Genomic DNA, 21,381 nt, shown 5'->3' with positions numbered 1-21,381 from the left:
AAGCTGTAAAGACAGACCCATGAAGGTGTGTTCCAAATGAAGCTGTCATGTGACGAGAACTGCACCAAAAGTAAGAGAGGTCTATTATAAACAGCCCTGTTAAATACTCCAAATAGGGTGGACATCTGAAAAAAATCAGATACATGACTGTGCCAAAGTCTAAAATGATTCTAAGGATTGAAAATTAACTATTAAAATGTCACTGTCAATGTATACTAAAAGCTTCAGTTTAACAAATAGCTCATAACATGCATACTAATGTGTTACGGTTAATTTACATTGATTAAAGAAACATAAAAATGATTCTCATAGATAAATATATTTTAAAGATTTAAAAAGGTGATATTAGATGTGTGGCATATACATTTAAATACAAATGAGCTACCTACAGTGATTAGTATGGCATATGGTATACGGGTGTGCCAAAGACTTCAGTTTGGAATATACTCTCATGTAGTTTACACCACACCTCTTAGGTCAGTATATTATTTTTAATCTTCTTGACATGACACCCCATTTTCTTCATCGTGAGTGTGTGTGTGTGTGTGTGTGTGTGTGTGTATATATATATATATATATATATATATATATATATATATATATATATATATATACACACATGGGTTCCATACACTAGATCAAATTTTCACTAATTCAAAATAGCGCATGGAATGCTCACTGCAGCGAAAGTGCACTTACACGAAGTTCAGTACAACGAACGGGCCCTACAGGCTACAGGTTATCCCCTTACCATGACCCGTGCCTTAACCCTAAGGTCCGTGACAACTGCAGCGCAGTGACGGACATAGCAATGTCCTCCACTATGGTGCAATAGTCACGAAACGTAGGGTTAGGGTATGGGTTAGGGTAAGAGGATAGCTTTACTAACTATCCCCTTACCCTAACCCATGCCCTAACCCTAAGGTCCATGACTATCGCACCATAATGGAGGACATAGCTTGTTTTTAATGTCCTCCACTGTGCTGCGGTGTTTTCGGTGAAGTGCACTTACGCAAAAGTTCACTTTCGTAAAAGTGAACTTTCGCAGAAGTGAGGCTTCCTATTACAAGTTTGAAGCAGTGAACTTTTGTTCTTGTAATAGGAATCCATATATATATATATATATATATACATCTATGTATATATATATATATATATATATATATATATATAGAAGTAGACTGTCATTATTAGCAAAAGTTAACCAATAGTTTACCAATGAAAGTGCTACATGTAGCTCATGAAAAAGTCAGCCTATAATCATCGTTTTTCACCCTGATATTGCGACACCATATTTAATTGGTTGAACATTTACCTCTAGTAAAGAACAAAGACTTTGCCACAGTAATTTATGCCTTTATCCTGAACCATGGATGACATTTCTTCCAACAGATCAGTCCTCTGCTCCAATTAACAAATCAAAATAAATAAAAAAAGATACTTTCTCCTGTCTCATTGACCAAGACTTTTAATCCACATAGTGAATGATCCTACGTTCATCATAACCTTATTCAGTCTGTTCCGATGCTGGCTCTCATAGTCATTCACTAATAGCGACATCTCATCTATTGCATCCACCGTCTCCCCCATTAAGTTGCTTAACTGCTAGTCCTCCTCATTGCCCCTAATGGTTGCCTTCCTCTATTTGCTGCATCTGATTTTTCCATTGTCTCTCCTGTATCCTTTCACCAAGCCCTGCCACACATGGTCCACACCTACCTCTTTCCCAGTTTATTCCCTTCAGTACCGTTCTAATTCTGCTTTTGTCTCCTGTACTTCCTCCTACCACATGCCGATTCCCCTCTGCTCTGATCCTATAACAGACAATACTTTCCCACTTTTCCTACACCCCATTTCCTTCTCTCCCGTTTGGCTGTCTCATCTTTGCCTGTGATTTAGTATTTGCCTGTCTCTCAAATACATATTTACAAATGCAAACTGTTTGCAAAAAAGGAAAAAAAAAATACAAAATATATATATAAGCAGCTGAAAATCACCAACAAACTGCTTAGATAAACTATAAACCCTCAGGTTTTAAGACATGAATTCAGATGTCAAAAAACTTTAGCTTGAAAAATTCATCTGAAGTTGTACAATAAGGCAAAGGTCACAGGTCGTACCTCAATCTTCTTACCATCTTTGTTTTATTTTATTGCCTTAAGAAATGCATTACAGCTGGATCTAGCACATAGACATTACTTTACTGAGAGTCTTACCTTTTGCAGAATATCAGCTTTTAGCATTTCCCATCAGTTTCTTGTGCGTGCATGTGTGCACTCACATGTGTGTATGTGTGCATTGAAATATGCAGACTGCTTGCAAAAGGCTAGGCGTTGAGAATGCCTACACTGTCTTTTTCTCATGTTGATCTCCCAGCCTGTGCAAAAGTGATGATCACCATACCTCTAGGCAGAGAAAAGCTGGCCATTAACTGCTGTTGCTTCTACTTCAGATGGCCCTCTAGGACCAAGTACTTTTAAATCAAATTCATGCAGTATAGATGAATGGCCTGTCCAGTCCTGTGCTGTATTCTTCTATTTTCTTCTGCTCTTCTGTTCCAGTTACATATAGTCTTTACCCACAGTGAATTTCCTTCCCAATGCATTCTGATGAAAAACACAGATTTTTTTTTCTATTTTGTGCCTACCTTCCACCTCATGTGTTCCACCTAGCACAGAAGGAGTTGTTGTATAATGGTTAAAATGAGAGGTCATCACACCCTTACATGACATCGCCTCTCTGGTTGCCATGTTCAAGCAAGCAGCTAAGATTAGGTCCTCAGTCTCCAAAAGAAACTCAGTGCTGGAACATGTTCTTAAAACAATCTTCCTTGTCTCCCCCCTAGAGAGCCGAGTGGGCAGAAGCTTTATCACACCCTCCCAGGTAATCATCACTCAGTCTGCTAATAGCTGAACCCAGGTCACAGTTAGTGCAGGTAGTCATCATGCCTCTATGTCAGCAGGATGACAAAATACATAATTTCCATGAGCAAATAGTTTCTCCTTCACATATGAGACTAAATATCAGCTTCTTTGCAACGTATTGCTTTCCTATTCCAGTGGCCAATTGGCACTTAAAGAAAGGTTTCCATGAAAGGCAGTCATATCCCAGCTGCATGAAAACTACCATGGACAGTTTTCATTGGATATAATAACTTTTGCTCAACAAGAACTAGTAATACCTTGGCTAGAATACTGTAATGACCACAAATTTCTCAAAGCTGTCAGTCATGCTCAATGTGTCAGGCAATTAACATGAGCCTTTCAATGCAGCAATAACTTCAGCAGTATAATAGATTAAAAAACCTCCTTAAAAGGTATTCTCATACCTGCAACAATTTACAAAATTTGTAACAGAAAATAAAGCAAAAGAAATACAGACAGCAAATAATAATTTTTCCTTTTCAACTTTGTTGTCTGTTTGGGCATGCTGCTACAACAAGTAACAATAAAGGGTTTTATTTTAATTTCATTAAACTGTATGAAGGTCTGAATGGAATTTCATGTGCTATCTTCCTTGTTGATTGGTAAGATTTTCACACAGCTGTTATACTGTGCAGAGGGCAGTGCACAGATATGACAGCAGCAGTAAACTTATATGTAAGTACATACATTATCAGAATATCATCAGAGAAATTATGTGTGGTGTTGGACTGAAGTTGAAATATGGGTTTGTTTAAAAATCTGAAAACAATCATGTATGGGGTATCCATAGACTATAAAACATTATGAATGGAATTTATGTGTAACAATAATGCACAAAGTTCTGAAAATGACAAACACTGCTGTGCATTCCGTACCATCCATAACCCTTTACACTGTGAAAGACTTGCCATGTAATCTGTGTGAGTATAAAATGAAACAGACTAATTGGCCACAGAGTGTGTGCCTTAAAAATTATACTGTTTTTAAACATTATACCAGTATGCTAGTAAAAGCAGCCCTTCTTAAGTTTTTACACAGGTGGAATTCCATGATTTCAAGCTTTGTGTACAGATCTGTGGTTTCACTGTTAAACCTCAAAACACTCCACTTCAAAACACAACAGTTCTACCTTAATTTTACAAACTACCTATTTGATACACATGTGACCTAAGCAAAAGCACTTCATGCAATTAAATAAACCAAACAGTAAAAGTATCACCCCTACGGGGGAGCTTCAGTTCCCCAAACCCATTTTATTATTTTCCCTCTGCGGTGAATTCAACTTGGAATAAGTGACCTTCTCAAATATTTAAAAGAAAGTCTTGCTTTTTGTCTGAGACTTTGTGATCTCACTGTACAACAGTGCAATTCAACTCCAATACATCAATACAATTTATTTGTTTAATTATTTATTTGCCTTTGTTTACCAGGAAAATTTGGCTGGGCAAAGCTACTTTTCAGCAGAGGCCCTGTGAGCAAAGCTTCACACTACAGAAATACATTTGAATGAGTTGTTGTTGTTGTTGTCTTTTGGCTTTTCCCAGTTAGGGGTCGCCACAGCGGAACTCCGGTCCGCTAATGATTGGCAGTAGATTTTGACGAATGCCGAGGTACCAGCTCGACGTTCAACCTTCAATGAAGGCACGCCCACTTATGCATGTCTTTCGAACGCCCACCCAACCGCAGGGAGGACATAAAAATATACTATAACACTTAGGATTATCCCTATGTTACATAAACTATACAGTATTTACAGCAAGCTAAACTCATGATGAGGCTTTTCCTCCCAGGTCTCTGCTGAAAATGGGCATTTCAGTTCCCAGACAGACTTTCCTAGTAGACAAAAACAAATAAATAAAACATAAATAAATAGTCTACATAGCACATAAAACTCTCATACAACTAGAACAATTCAGCATTAATTTTAGTGTATATACAAGCTTTTGCTGTAATATTAACACACAGTCAGCAGATAAGACATATGTATATTTTATCCAAACAGTTAAACTGAGACTCATAACCAGGAGATTACTATAATAAAAGTGTAAGAATTTAATGATATCTGTTTACTCTGACTGCGCGAGGTGGAGAATTACTAATGTGGTCGGTAGAATGGCAATACTATTTTATCAATAGGCCTAATTCCATTAGGATAAAATTTAAAATAAGAAGGGGTCTCGGTAATGTGGTTATTACAAGTGCAAGTCAGTTTGCTTGAGATATACCTCTTCAAAGAGATTTTAAAATTGTAGAGATACTTCTTATATCTGCTGGGATCAAGCTCCACACTTCAGCAACACACACAAAGTATAGACAGCAACTTTTATATTTTTGAGTGAGTATTACATGTTGGTTTAATGAGTGTCGTTCTCTTGGGGGGGGGTATACCAGTTTAGTAACTGGCTGATGGCATAGCATCTGTCTGGGGTATACAGGATGGTTTTTAAATCATTTTTAAATCACACATAAAACATGTAATTTTGATGACTGAATAATTTTAATATACAATGTAGTATTTAATATTTGGATTGTGGATGACTATTCATCTATTTATTTATTTAACTCATTTGAATTTTAGAAGTTGTTTTTATGTAAACAGGAACTGCTACTTTAAAGCTGTAAATGGAAATTAATTAACTTACTCGCCATGTGTATTTAAGTAGAGGTTGTCAGTAATGAATGGTTTCACTTGAGAAAGCTCGGAATATTCCGAGCGAAAGCGCTTGTGTTTCATGTTCGATTTGAGCTTGTTTGGAATCTCATTTTATTTGAACCAGATTGGAATTTTATTTGTTCGCTTTCTGTTCATGAATAAAAGGAAATCTATCTAATTGCCTTGCCATGTTTACTACCCTGCTGAGCTGCCTGGAAATTTTATTTTATGGGGTATACAGGATGCAATAGGCAGTCTTAACATGAGGAAAGGTTAGTAGATTAGACTGCTCCAGCACTCAGCAAACATATTAAAGGAAACAATACATTGAGTAGGCATGTTTAAGCAGATATTAAATGAGCATTTCAAATTCAAGCACATGGTTAGGAAATCCAGAAACATAGCTTTAACTTTATGTGTTATCAGCAAATTCACATGGCATAAGGACAACTGTGACAATCAGAACATAACTTAGGTGAATATACTAAGGCTGAGAGGTACAGGGGTGATTAACTTGTGAAGGCACAAAATTATATGGATAGGACAAAGACTATGAACAGGCATGCCACAGAGAATAGAAATTTCTAGATTACATTTTCAGTAGCACAGAAAGATATCTGTAGGGCTCTAACAAGCCTAACAGAGCACAATTCCATAAAAGTAAAATTCACCTTCTTCCATTCACACAATTTGTTTACGTCCTACACTCTCTTAATGGTAAAAGCTAGGTTTTATAACAGTGATTGTGAATTACTTCTTTTGGTAAGCTGAACACCATGTCTGCACAGTAAAGGAAAAGGCAGTGATATGTTGACTCAGCTAACTGAAAAAAGAGGATTGTTTTGTTTGGTGACTGCAGTCTTTCAACCTGGGGTTCTTTCACTACAGTGTTTCAGTGTACTACTTCCTCCTGTGTACCCCTCACTGGTGAGATCAGACCACAAACTAATCTCGCTGGAGGTCCTCATCCCACCCCCACCTGAAATAAAAAAGACCACAGTAAAGAACTTCTCAAAAGCCGACTTCACACTTCTAAAGACTAGTGTGGTCTCCTTTAAGGCCCCGAGCAGTGGAAAACAGTACTCAAGCCGCTGAATCACTTACAAATGCCTTCTACCAGCACCTGCAGGACTGCATGGATAAGGCAATCCCAAGCAAAACAAAGACTCTTTGTACCAAAGGCAAGCATCCAGTCTGGTGGACCCCAGCCATAAACAAACTCTACAACAAAAGGAGGAAGATACTACAAGATAGAGCAAAATCCTTAAAAGGTAAGACACCCTTGATCACTATAAGTAAAAAACTAAGAGCTCTCATAAAATCATCCAAAGCAAATTTCGAGAGAAAAATAGCTAAAGACTCAAAAGACAATCATAAGGCCTTCTTTAGCTATGTTAGAAACCTGGGAGGAAACTCCCAGATATGCTCAGAGCTAGTTCAAAATGATGTGAAGATTACTGATCCTACAGACATTGCCAACATACTGGCTGACAGGTTCAGTGCAAACTTCTCCCCTCCCCCCAAAGGAGAGATTTCTATCCCGGACGATTGCAGCCCGACAAACATCTCCAGCGCCCAAGTGAGAACTGCTCTCTCCAAAGCAAAAACACAGCATCCATGGGACCTGATGGTGTCCCCGGCTGTGTGCTCCATGAACTCAATGAGGAATTAAACCCACAGCTAGGACAGCTGTTTAATCAAAGTCTTACCTCTGGATACGCACTCCAGGAGTGGCGCACTGCAACTGTGGTACCACTTCACAAAGGCGGTGCCTCCACCGACCCTGGAAATTACCGCCCATTAGCTTGACAAGCCTTATCTGCAAAGCCATGGAGAGGATCATAATGGACCTCATAAATAAAGACATAGGGAATTTGCAGACTTTGGATCCAACCCAGTTTGGCTTTGTCAAAGGCAGATCATGCCTTTTAAACTTGGTTGACTTTTTGAAACAGTCACCAAAGCCATTGATGAGGGAAAGGCAGTCCATACAGCCTACCTCGATCTGGCTAAGGCCTTGATACAATACCCCATTCGGTATCATTGAAAAACTCATCAGCTTAAATGTCAACCCATACATCACAAGATGGGTTGCAAACTGGCTGAGTGACAGAACCCACAGGGTCAGAGCTGCTGGCGCCATGTCAGACTCAAAGCCTGTCACAAGTGGTGTCCCACAGGGCTCAGTCCTGGGCCCACTCTTGTTTGGCATCTACTTTTCCGAAGTACAAGCAAACACAGGAGGGTTATGGCTGACAAAGTTTGCAGATGACTGCAAACTGGGCGCCATAGTAGAAAACACATCTGACACAGATATCCTTCAGAAGGGTCTCACAGAAACGGATAACTGGTGCCAGAGCCACGGCCTAAAGTTAAATGCCAAAAATGCATAGTCATACCCTTCGGGAAAAACAAGGTTACCCCTAGCTACCAAATAGGTGGCAATCCACTGAGCACAGAAGAAGTTATCAGGGACCTGGGGACCCAGGTTGATAGTAGTCTGTCATTCGACACCCATGTAGCTAAAGTAGTTAGGAAGACCTTCTACATTGCCCACCTTATCATGAAGGGATTCTCATCTAGATCAAGGGAGGTCATAGTCTCCCTTTACTCATCACTCATCAGACCAATGATTGAGTACAATGCCCCATTCGAATGTATCTGACCCGACACTTGCAGCAGCTGGAGAGGCCACAAAAGTTCCTCACCAAAAGGATAAAGGGTCTCAAAAATCTGTCCTATGCTGCCCGACTGAAAGAACTCCAGCTCTATTCAGTCGCCACGCTTGCTCAGAGGTGACCTTTGCCTAACATACAAGGCCATGTCAAACCCAGATTTGATGAATATGCTTCACCTCAAAAATCTAGATCCATCAGAGCCACAAGGGCGGAGACTTAAACCTTGACACGGCTATTAATAGGACGTGCTGGAGGGATAGATTCATCACCCAAAGACTCCCTATGCTGTGGAACAAAATCCCGGTACATGTGAGGCAGAGCACCTCGCTGGCCTTGTTCAAGAGAAATCTTGACCAATGGATGGGAGATCGCAGATATACCCCAGGGATTACCTCAGTGTCACTGCTCGACAGAGGCACAGAAAAATAATGGGTATAGTTCCCCATACTAAAGGGGTGGCCTAAGCCACAAAACGATGGGCTAGGCTTGTAAATGCCCTCGGGCAGATAGCCTAGTATGAACCTATGAACCTATGAACCTATATGTTGCATCTCACTTTCTAGATGCTGACCAGCCTTTTGTTATGTTTTTTATACAGGTAAAATTTCACCTACCAGAATGTAGAATACAATGAACTGTTCTGCTCTAGCAAAGCTTATTTTATTATCCTCCTTAAACCTAAATTGGTGATTGTACCCTAAGCCTAAAACTCCCCTCTTTCTCCTTAAGCAACTCCCCTACTGCTCCCTAAGCCTAAAATCTTCCTCTAGCTTCCTCCCTACAGCTGCTTGCCTGAACTCATATTTCAGTTTGAACATGAGCAGCAGCCTACCTGAGCTTTTGTGGAGAGTTCAAAGTGTTTCTTTTTCTATACAGTAATTAATATATATATATATATATATATATATATATATATATATATATATATATAGATATATATATATATATATATAGATATATAGATATATATAGATATATAGATATATATAGATACAGATATATATAGATATATATAGATATATATAGATATAGATATATATATAGATATATATAGATACAGATATATATAGATATATATATAGATATAGATATATATAGATATATATAGATACAGATATATATAGATATATATAGATACAGATATATATAGATATATATATATAGATATATATAGATACAGATATATATAGATACAGATATATATAGATATATATATAGATATATATAGATACAGATATATATAGATATATATAGATACAGATATATATAGATATATATAGATACAGATATATATATAGATATATATAGATACAGATATATATAGATATATATAGATACAGATATATATAGATATATTATTTCCTTGCAATAAAATAATGTTTGCTGCTTTGTCTAATCCATGATGTTGTGAAACACAGGTTGCACATGCATGTGTGTCTCTCTGTCTGTGCTCACGAGCACATTCTGTCATCAAGGTGTAGTGGGAACTAACCCTTTCACACCAAGATGCAGCAGCTTTGGAATGATTATAATTGCTAGACAGCAGTAAGGCAACCCATTTCCCTACATGCAAGTTGGAGAGGGGTTTTGCCCCTCAAGTTTTTATTTTTTTTTTATTTTTTATTTTTTTAAGCATCGCTGAAGAATTGGTATAGTGACTCGTTTTCTGTATTTTGTATTGGTACAAATTGCTCTTTTTAACTTATTGATCCTCACTTTCTTAAAAAAATGATATTAATCACTATTTATTGCAAAGGGTGCAACAAAGTGTTACAACTCTTTTAAGTTTGGAATGTATAAGTTTACAATGATACCTGTTCGCATCAGTCTTTCTTTAGCTCTCATTTCACATCATGAACTCATATAGTAGTAGTTCTTTGAAGAGAACATTTCTTAATAGCACAGCTTAATTTGTTGCTCTATTATCCTGTAAGAATTATTAGAAAATATTAAAATGCAAATACTCTCAGGCTAGGCATGGGTGAAAACAGATGTCATTTATTTGTTACTGGTTTAACAAAATTGTCCTTGTAGTCCTGTTTCCTGCCATGGTAGGTTCCAGTAATTCAGCCTTCCTGTTGTAGTAAGTGTCACATCCCTGAAAGCTAAATTTATTTAAAGGTTAAGACTGGTGATAAAAATGTGTTTCATATCCATAACTGTGACTAATTCAACACTTCCATTTCTTCAAAATTAATGGGCCCAGGTAATGAGAGAGTGGTCATGTAAATGATTTTGAGAAAATCGCCACATTAACTAATTCTAATTGTAAATTTCTGTCACATGACTCACTCTTTCCCGACACAAAATGGGAGTGTAATTTATACTTCATTACCTCCTTGGATTAGACAAACAAAGTGCTTCCATAATTTAAATAGTGCTAATGAAATTAGAAGAAATACCAGACAGTAATCTGATTTGCTCTCTCAACATAGTAAGTACTTCTTAGTCTGTGTCAAATGGCTTTTGAAGCAGCTAGAATAGATTGTAAAGCTAATATTGCTTCATTAAGTGATTAGTTCCTTCTGTCAGTTTCAAGACATTTTAACAATGTTTCTGATTTATTCATTTCCTTTAAGTAACCTTTCTGCACTTCAATGCAGCATTTCATTTCATGCTCTTAAATTCCCTTCTGCACTCTAACAAAGCTCTGCCAACTGTCATATGGTGCCTAGCATTCCTTTAGATTTTGCTTGCATAAAATTTCTTAGAATATATACATTTCAAATTATTAAACAAATGAACAAACTCTTATGGTGAGTTTAGGATTAATGCAGGACTGTGTGTCAGAATAATTATATTGTGATCATGACGCATGTTTTATTATTATTAATCATGAAACAAGTGTTGCAAGTAAACTTAATATGGATCACAGTATCAGGCAGAAAAATTCAATCATAATGTTAATTTGGTAAGGGTTCAGGTAATTTACATGACAAAGGTAAACCATAATGCCAGGGAGGAAATTAAATATGTATGCAGCTACTTTCAAATATTTTTATTTTATTTTATTTATGCTTGTGTTGACAAGGTTAGTCCCACTATGCTGGTGGCCTCCTTTTAGGGGAAACTCAAGGTGGAATTCATACTGATCAAAGAAAATTTGGCCAGGCCACTGGGGAAATTCCCCTACTCTTTTTTTTCAGTAAACTGGGTGGTGCAGTGGTTAGCATTGTCATGGCATAGCAAGAGGTTCTCAGGTTCAAATCACGTCAGGTTGCTTTCGATTTGGAGTTTGCATGTCCTCCCTGCATTCACATGGGTTTCCTCTGAGTGCTCTGCTTTCTTCCTACAATCCAAAGACATGTATCTGGAGTGTTTCTCCCCAGGCCTCCACTGGAAATAGATTCCATCCTAGTCAGACTTTCACAGTAAACAAATGTTAAATAAATAAATAAATAAAATGTCATAGGGTCTTTCACATCTACAAGAGCAATCATCAGCTCAAGGCTGATGGGGTCTCAGTCTAACATGTCATTTGTAACATGGCACTTGTATGAGAATAGAACTCTCAACCTTCCCAATGTGCTTGTGCTATCTGTTGAGCTACTTACACTGAAAGTGCATGCATGCTTATGCTTATTATGATTTATTTTACATGAGATTAATGTTTTGCCTCTAATCTTAAAGTATCTAAATGCTCTTCCCATAAACTCATTCAAAAATGAATGCTGCTTTTTGCCAGTTTACTCAAGAATGTATACCATTTTACTGCAAGGTGACAAAGCAGAATGCATTCCACAGATCTAAGCAGAAAAAAGTCATACTTGACTTATCCATGGAAATTAATATTTAAAACATGTTGATTTTTCCACTGCATGACCTAACAATTCCATTTCCTATATTGCTTAATAATTTGAATGTGTTCTAAGAGACACATCCTCAGTGTCAATAAGTCATACCTCTCAACTGTCCTGATTTTCACAGAATGTCCAGATTTTTCACTCATATTTTTGATCTGTTCCAAATAAATTTGTGATTTTCCAGCAAATCACTGGGATGATCTGAGGACTGAAGTTACCAAATAACATACATTTGTGTTTCAGATTTCATATCCTTCATAAAAATGCATGTTAAGACAAATCCTGTTATTCTAGCAACTTCTGTCCCTAGTTATGGGTCTTTGTCTCCCATTCTGCCAGGATTTACCCAGTTTTTGAGCTAAGAAGTTGAGAGGTATGAAGTGTTAATGTGGTGTGATGCTGATGTGCAGACAGCTGTTACACCAGAGCAATTCACCACCTTACACTGCCAGTACATCTTGTAGAGTTCGGCTCACTATAGCCCCTGTCTGCATGCTTGTACATTTTTAGTACGTAAAGGAAAGAAGCAACACTGGATACCTTTAATATTTTTTGGAGGGGCTATTTTTAACTCTTATTCAGTTTCAATGTCTTTTCTATTATTTTAGGACTTTGGGCACAAGTTTTAAAGGCATGGGTAATGTGCCACAACAATGTCAAGCTATTCTGGGGTATGAGAGCTGCACTTCTAGTTTTCACAATAAACTGTAGAGGTTTATGATTGAATTTAACTAAATGAAAATTGTGCTAAGCTCTGTTGCTGATTTTGCAGCACATAATAATCAGTTTCATTTAGTCAAAGGATCAAAATAATGCACAGACGAGTCTAAATATACAAAGGATTCTGCATTCACAGAGAGTCCTTACAAAACATGAATAATTTATTTCTCAAACTACACATACCTGTTTGGGCAGGAAAAAGCATTCATTTTCTCGTATATATGTCTATTTTTTTCAGTTTTAAAGTCTAGTGGATAATTTTCCTGCATCCCTAAAAGCCAAATACCTAACCCAGCCATAGCTAAATTTGTATTTATAGGGTCAGCCCATGACAGTATTACAAGAGTTTATTTTGAGAAGAAAGTAATATTTGTAGAAGCAAAAATAAAAGCATTGTTACTCCTCCTCCCAATGACTCAGATTCTAAACCAAATATCAAAAACATTTTGTTGTAGAAGCATGCTAACACAACTGCTTTTCTGCATCCTTAATGCAACACAAAGTTAGAAATATTGAGGTTGGGTCTGTGAAGCATACTTTGCTCAAGAATGCTGGACAAAGCCAAAACTAATGTAGAAACAACTCAAAATCAGGGATAATTTTTTAATATTACTCTAACTCACTAAAATAATGAATAGAACATGTTTTTACCAACATGCATTTTAACAGTAAAAAGTATGGAACTCATTTAATGCCAGGCATTATTGACTGACTATAGCCCTCAGTGATTTACTAGAAAATCATAACTTTTACAAGGATAAGGCAAACATAAGAGGTAAAATTAGGGACAGCTGGGAGGTATGCAGTAAATCTTCAGGAACATGTTCTGGAGGATACAATGTTGCCTTGTGTGGAGATTTTTCTCTGGATGCAAGGGAAGCAGCTTGTACCAAGGATGCAGTAGTTATTAGTGTTGTCACTGTGTTGCAAGTACTTTTGTTTTAGGTCTGAAGAAAACTTTACCCACAAGGTGAAAGCATTCATCCTGCTGTCTTATTCTTGATTAATAACTGTTTGCTATAAAGTATTCACATATTTAATAGCTATGCAAGATTAATCATGATTAGCTACTCTTAAATGAAGCACAAAAGCTTACTAGAAAGAAAATGACATGGATTACTTTGCCAGATTACAGTGGTGACAGAATTATTTGGAGATTTTATTTTTTAACCATACTCCATTCTAGTCCATTGTTTTGTTTATTTAGTAGTACTGAAAACAACAATATTTTGTCTTCCAGGCACTGGAACTGAATAATTTGATATCATAGGTAGGTACTAAGCTATTGGCCCTAGGGCCTATATAAGCCTAGCCAAAAAGGTATCCTGGCTTTTGCCACCCAATAAAATTATTTTCCTGTGCCACTGTCGAGCAGAGCCATCCCCGGGGTGAATTTCCTATCTCCCATTCAAGTCATCAAGATTTTTCTTTAAGAGTGCTAATGAGGAGCTCTGTTTGACATAGATAGGTAGTCTGTTCCAGAGTATGGGAAGTTTCTGGGACAGGAATCTATCCCTCCAGCATGTTCTGTTTATTGTGGTGACAAGATTAAGGTCCCTTAGCTCCCTATCTGAGGTGCTTTCTTATTTTCTATTACTTTTAGTGACAGAGTCGATCATTACCAGTCTCACTTCACTAACAGAAAACCTACATTTGTCAGCATTAAAACAAAGCATAACACCACTGGATAATTATAACAGAAAAATACACAAAACACAAGTGTATTCCACTTATGTTTTCTCTAGGGAACTCCAGTGACTGACATCACTGCAACTGTAATAGGATTTTTTTTGCTCTGTTTTGGAGAAACACTTCACTGATATGAGGTAAATGTATTTTCATTACATTTTATTTCACTGAATTGTAATCACAAGTAATTCCAGGAACTGTCTCACTACTGTAGGCCAATATACAGGGGACTGCCTGTCCATTAGAGAGACTCCAAAGGTCACCATCACTGCCCCAGAGGACAACTGGACCACTATGGACTTCAGGAGGCAAGATTGGTGTAATATAGATGAACCATTTCAGATGCATCTCTGCAAATTTGAGGGATATTTTGACATGGGTATGTCCTGCAATGATTCATCACCAGCACTAAGGTGACTGGGAAACCTCAAAGAAGAAAATGACATGGATACAGTAGGTTACATAAGCCTTCAAAACAGAAAATGCATCTTCAACTGGTGATTCAGTTTCTCGGGGGAGGGATACTCTTCACGTGCATAGCTCTAAAAGAGTATTTTTTGAAGTATGCTTTATAAAGGATGGAGGGACTGTTATAGTCTTTTTAAATGAGATTCCCGACACCATTTATGTCACTCCACTGCATATTTTCAAGATGGCAGTGGCAGGCTGCATCAGTATTAGAAAAGTGATCTTATAAGCTTGCAGTGGAGAATTATTATTAACACATCTCTGTCCAGCAAAGAACATCTAGGTTAGACATCTATTCTTGTTAAGGAATAGGATAGTGCAGTCAAAGTAGCAATCCATTCCTTCTCATCTACCCTGACTGCCTTAGTCATTCATCTCCTACTCTGAATGGGTATTAATTGACCATCTCGGTCCAACAAACATCATCCAAGTCAGATGTTGATTCTTATAAGGACCAAGAGAGTGTAGTCAGATTAACAATGTATGTGTACTCCTGGGATCCTATATATGACTATTTTTTTTTGCTGTAAAAGCTAGCTCAGGGACTACTGAAAAGTATACAAACATCCAACTGAAGTAAAATGCTCCTTGGTGAATTGTACTGTATTGGGGAACATGATCCCTTAGGACTTCTAACTACCTGTTTATTTTAGGCTCCATAAATACAATCTACAGCCTCACCCACATTCACAACCTTTTTCTATTCTATGCTTCACACATACTTGCTGCAGCCCACATTTATCTGTCTGTCTAAACTAGCAAATGCCAGAGCATTAGGTATTTATTTAACATGCAAAAGAAAACCAAGACTCACTCGTCTAAGAGAAGGAAACCAGTTTGGTGGACCCCTGCCATAAACAGGCTATACAACAGAAGGAGGAAACTAGTTCAGAAAAAAGCAAATCCCAAGAAGGAAAGACAGCCCTGATCAGTATCAGTAAGAAACTGAGGTCCCTCATGAAATCAACTTCAGAAGAAAAATAGCCAAGGATTCAAAAGATACCCACAAAGCCTTCTGTAGCTATGTTAAGAATCTAAGTGGCAACTCGCAGAAATGCACTGAACTAGTGCAAAATCTCTCAAAATATACTGAACCTATTGATATTGCCGACATCCTGGCAGATAGATTCAGTGCAAACCTCACCTCCCTCTCACCTCCAAAAGGGCCCACAACAATACCGGAAATGTGTACTGTCCCAAAAATCACAGACGCACAGGTGAAAACAGCCCTTTCAAAAGCCAAAAGCACAGCGTCACTGGGACCAGATGGTGTCTGAGGCTGCATCTTGCACGAACTACAGAACAAACTAACCCCCCACCTAAACATGCTGTTCATCCTCAGCCTCTCCACAGGCTATGTGCCCATAGAATGGTGCACAGCAATGGTTATTCCTCTCCACAAAGGAGGGGCCACAACTGACCCTGGTATCTATCACCCCATAAGCCTGATTAGCCTGGTCTGCAAGGCTATGGAGAACATCATCATGGAACTCATTAACAAAGACATTGGGAACCTCCAAATACTTGACCCAACCCAGTTCGGCTTTGTTAAGGGCAGATCATGCCTACTAAACCTGGTGGACTTCTTCAAGACAATCAGCAAGGCCATAGATGAGGGAAAGGTGGTTCACATAGCCTACCTTGACCTCACCAAGGCTTTCGACACCACTCCCCACTCGGGTATTACAGAAAAACTCACCAGCATGAACATAAACCCCTACGTCACGAGATGGGTTGCCAACTGACTTACAGACAGAACTCACACGGTAGGAATAGCGGGCTCCAGGTCCGACTCTAAACCAGTCACAATTGGTGTCCCACAAGGCTCAGTCCTGGGACACCTACTGTTCGGCATATACTTCTCAGAAGTATAGGCAAACACAGGAGGATTATGGCTAACCAAGTTCGCCGATGACTACAAACTGGGAGCCATAATTGACTCACCGGCTGACACGGACATCCTCCAAAAGGGCCTTACTGAGACGGACACCTGGTGTCAAAGTCATGGCCTCAAGCTAAATGCCAAAAAATGCATAGTCATCCCATTTGGGAAAAACAAAATACACACGAATTACTACATAGGTGGCAGCCCCCTTAATACAGAAGAGGTAATAAGAGATCTGGGGACCCAGGTAGATAGTAATCTCTCCTTTGACAATTATATTGCCAAAGTAGTTAGGAAATCTTTCTATGTGGCCCATCTAATTACTAAAGGGTGCACATCTAGAAATAAAGAGGTTAGAGTGCCCCTCTAGTCGTCACTCATTAGACCCATCATAGAATACAATGCCCCATTTGGGATGTACCTCACAAAACACTTCCAACAGCTGGAAAGACCACAAAAGTACCTCACCAAGAGGATTACTGGTCTCAAACATATGTTCTATGCAGCCGACTGAAAAAACTCTGGCTGTACTCAGTGGCATATCGCTTACTCAGAGGTGATCTCTGCCTGACTTACAATGCCATGTCCAACTCAGAATTGATGGACATGCTCCACCTAAAGAAATCCTAGTCACTGCGAGCCACGCCCTCTAGTGAGCTAAACCTCACCACAACAATAAATAGAACATGCTGGAGGGATAGATTCCTGTCACAGAGACTCCCCATGCTTTGGAACAAAATTCCAAATTACATCAGGCAGAGCCCCTCACTAACACTCTTCTAGAGAAACCTTGACGAGTGGATGGGTAACAGAAAATACACCCCTGGGATCACTTCATTGGCTCTGCTTGACAGAGGATCAGTTAATTAATCAATGGGGCGGCGAAAGCCGACACACTCTGGCTAAGCTTATAAATGCCCTCGGGCAGACAGCCTAGTACCTACCTATGAACCTACTTCCTCTAGTTCCTGTGATACTTTTCTCATACTCTCCTTTCTGCAGTATCCTGCAGCTAATTATATTACTTATTAATTCCTTTAGGCAAACTTTCTCAGCAGGCCCCACCTATATCTGCTCACTGGCTGCTCTGCACTCTTCTTTTTCTCTCTCTCATAGTTACTCTTCCCCAGTGTACAAGTTCCTTAACAGCTATTTTTTCCTGTATAATTATACATTAAATAAATTGCATTTTGAAAGCTTCTTACTTTCTCTCTCTGCAAAGCTTACTGATAATTTTCTAAACAATTGCTTTATTGCAATACTGGGGAGAGTAGCCCACTATAATCAGGTTCACTCTGCTTGCCCTACCCTACCCCAATTCCTAACCACCACTTAATTCCTACTTTTATACAATTCCACTTTTTCATTCTATAATCCCTCCTCTTCCTACCTAAATCACTATATCTTTCTGACAAGCACCTCTTTCAATCTCACCTATTGCCCCATAATATTACCTATTTTCTTTACCCTCCTCAAGCTCCACTTACAACTTACACCTTTTTCAATTCTACTTCCTACACCATACCTCTATCACTACTCCCTCTATACCTTCTTATTAGGTTCTCTTTTCTCTTTCTCATCCTCATCTTTATTCATCACCAAATCATCCATATCTCTACATCACACCTCTTTCTAACCATCCTTTACTCTACAATTTTAACTTAGCCAAAATGGCTATCTATGTTTCCTTCATTTCTTAATACCGTTTTAATTTCATTTCTTAATACTACTATATCAGCTAATATTCACCATGCTCCATCACTGCCCTAGTGTCTCATTTTTTTTTACTATGTAGCAAACATTCTCCTCCTTTATCTATTCCTCTGCTCTTTCTACTATCTCATCTCACATACTACATGGCACCTATCTCAGCTATTTTACAATCTCCCAATCTTTTACATATTATCTGCATCACAATGGCCAGCCATATTCTATTACAAATGATTCCATCTTATTCAACTTATCTCCTCATCTCCTTTGCAAATATAGAATTGTCAACTGTTCTCTCTATCCTCACAAGGTAAAGTCCAGGAGTAACATACCATAATTTTCATTCATCTATTCATACTTTAAAACACCGTATGTGGTGTTACACACCCAAACCATGGGCCCGACCCCTTTTCTGTACCATCCTCCCTCTCTTCTCCTATATTATCATCTCCTAAAAATCTGAAAAATCATTTCCACAAACATTCAAAGTACAGTAAATTAAGTAGCTGAATTTCATTTTGGGATGACTCATTACTCCTAAGTTATTGTCAATCTTACTGAAACATGGGTCAAGCCACACATTAGAGAGTCTGAAATTCATCCTACAGGCTATATCATCTGTTCTGACAGATGATACACAAAAGCAGGTGGTGTTACCATCATGTTTTCCAACAACCTTTCTCTTTCTAACTCCATTATCTTTTACTTGCCCCAAAATTCCACTCTGTGGAGCTCCTAATCTTTCACTTTAAACTACATGAGCATAAATAGCTATGCATCTTGCCCTGTATATATATATCCCCCTCCCCAGGAAATAACATCCCTATGCTGAAGATATCCTGCAATGGATATCTAATTCCGTATCTTTTGAAATGACTATTCTAGATGATGTCAATATAGACTGGCAAATCTTTAGATCAGATTACCCCATGACTAGTATCAACCTACACAGATTTACACAACTTATGACTTCCCACACTCTGCTCTTGACTGGATCTTAATCTCAAATCCAAATCTTTACTGCTCTCCTGGAAACCTCCTAGACTCCCACAGTGACCATCATCCCATCTATATTCAGACACTAGAAACCCATTATACCAAACATTACCTGCAAAAGAAATGCCATACCTTACCAATTTTAACCCCAAGGTCTTCAACAATATATTTAAACTTTTAACTGGTCCATTCTCTATACCCTACCACTGGATTATGGTGTATTAAAATTTAATACACTGTTTCTTGACATTCTCAACAGATTTGCTCCCTAAAGAGGAGAGTTAAATCCAGAAAGTGTACTGGCTATCCAATTATAGCAGAATATTAATGTATAAAAGGGATAAAGCATGGGGAAACTAGCAAAGGTACAAATCCTCAGCTCATTTACTGGCCTACAAATGGCTCAGAAGTCTTACAAAAAACAAGTACTAGTAATAAGTAGCATTACTTAGATCCACAAATTATCAAAAAACAATAATCCCCCAAATATTTGATCTTCTGTAAACATTTGCTAAGCAAACATATGCCCTGCTCACCCTCTGCTGGCAATCTCCCAGCAGAAGACCTAAAGCTTGATGCCACCTCAATTGCTTATTCAATCTCTATCTTACTCAGTTGAACCATGCAAGAATCAATGTCCCTTTCCTTCTGAGGGAAAAAATTGAATTGTCTATTCATCAAGGGGATACCTTCACTAAAATAAACTTTAGACCTGTCACAATCTTGTCATTCTCTCTTAAATATCAGAAAATGCATTCATTAAAAATGTTTACATATGCTCAAAGAAAACCTATTCACTCCTACTCTACATGGCTTTCACCCAGATAGTATCACAACAACTGCCCAGGTTGCCTTATTGGACACCATCATTAAAGCCAGAGATAACAATAACCTGGTCTCTTCCCTTTTTTTAGATCTCTCAAATGCCTTTGATACAGTCCCTCACACCAAACTACTCTCAAAATGTGTGCTCTAGGCCTGTCACATACAGCCCTTAACTGACTGTTGTTGGCTAGATAGGGAGCTAAAAAAAGTGGTTCTCTACTTACTCTTCTTTTCCTCCAAGTTAATGCTGGTGTTCCACCAGGCTACATCCTTAGTCATCTTCTCTTTAACATATTTATTAACAATCGACACACTTCCTCTTAACAAGATACACTCACGCAGTACACACTTGATTTCACTCATCTTCCCCGTGTACAAACCATCACTCAAAATGTCTTTGAATTATACTGAAAAATGGCTCAATGAAAACAAATTTTTACTAAATCATAAAAAACTACTCTTATTTCAAAATATATTTTCTCAACAATGCTGAACTAGAAGTTGTATCACATACCAAGTCACTTAGTGTCTTAACAGATCTGCTAAAATTTGATCTTTACATTTTAAAATTGTATGAAAAATACATCAAAAACTTGGTGTGCTGTACAGATGAAAAAATCCTTACCAGCTACTCTAAAGTTACACTTGCTAATGCATTTCTCCCTCCCTTTCTACTTTATGCCTTACAGATTCTCACCAATACTGAGATCTCCTTAAGAACAAAACTAAATATTTGCTATAGCTTTGCTGTAGCTAGATTTGTAGCCAATCAGACAATTCCCATTACTGCTCTGCTCTCACATCATTAAATTGGTTCAAATTACTCCACTATCTCAAGTTTCCTCAACTTCTCCTTACTCATAAAATATCCTGACCAGCAATCAGCACCATTCTTAACTATTACCTTCCAAACCACCTACTTTGTTTCTCTAAAAACTAACTCCTTGAAATTATATACCAAAAAAATCTAAAAGTCATAGCTTATACTCTAACTCTGTGGACAAATCCAGGACTATGCTTTCCATTGACA

The sequence above is a fragment of the Protopterus annectens genome, chromosome 15.part0, assembly GCF_019279795.1.
Source record: "Protopterus annectens isolate FY-2018-M chromosome 15.part0, PAN1.0, whole genome shotgun sequence".
Lineage (NCBI taxonomy): Eukaryota > Metazoa > Chordata > Ceratodontiformes > Protopteridae > Protopterus > Protopterus annectens.
The sequence above is the reverse complement of the archived record's forward strand: the minus strand, read 5'-3'. Positions refer to the sequence as shown.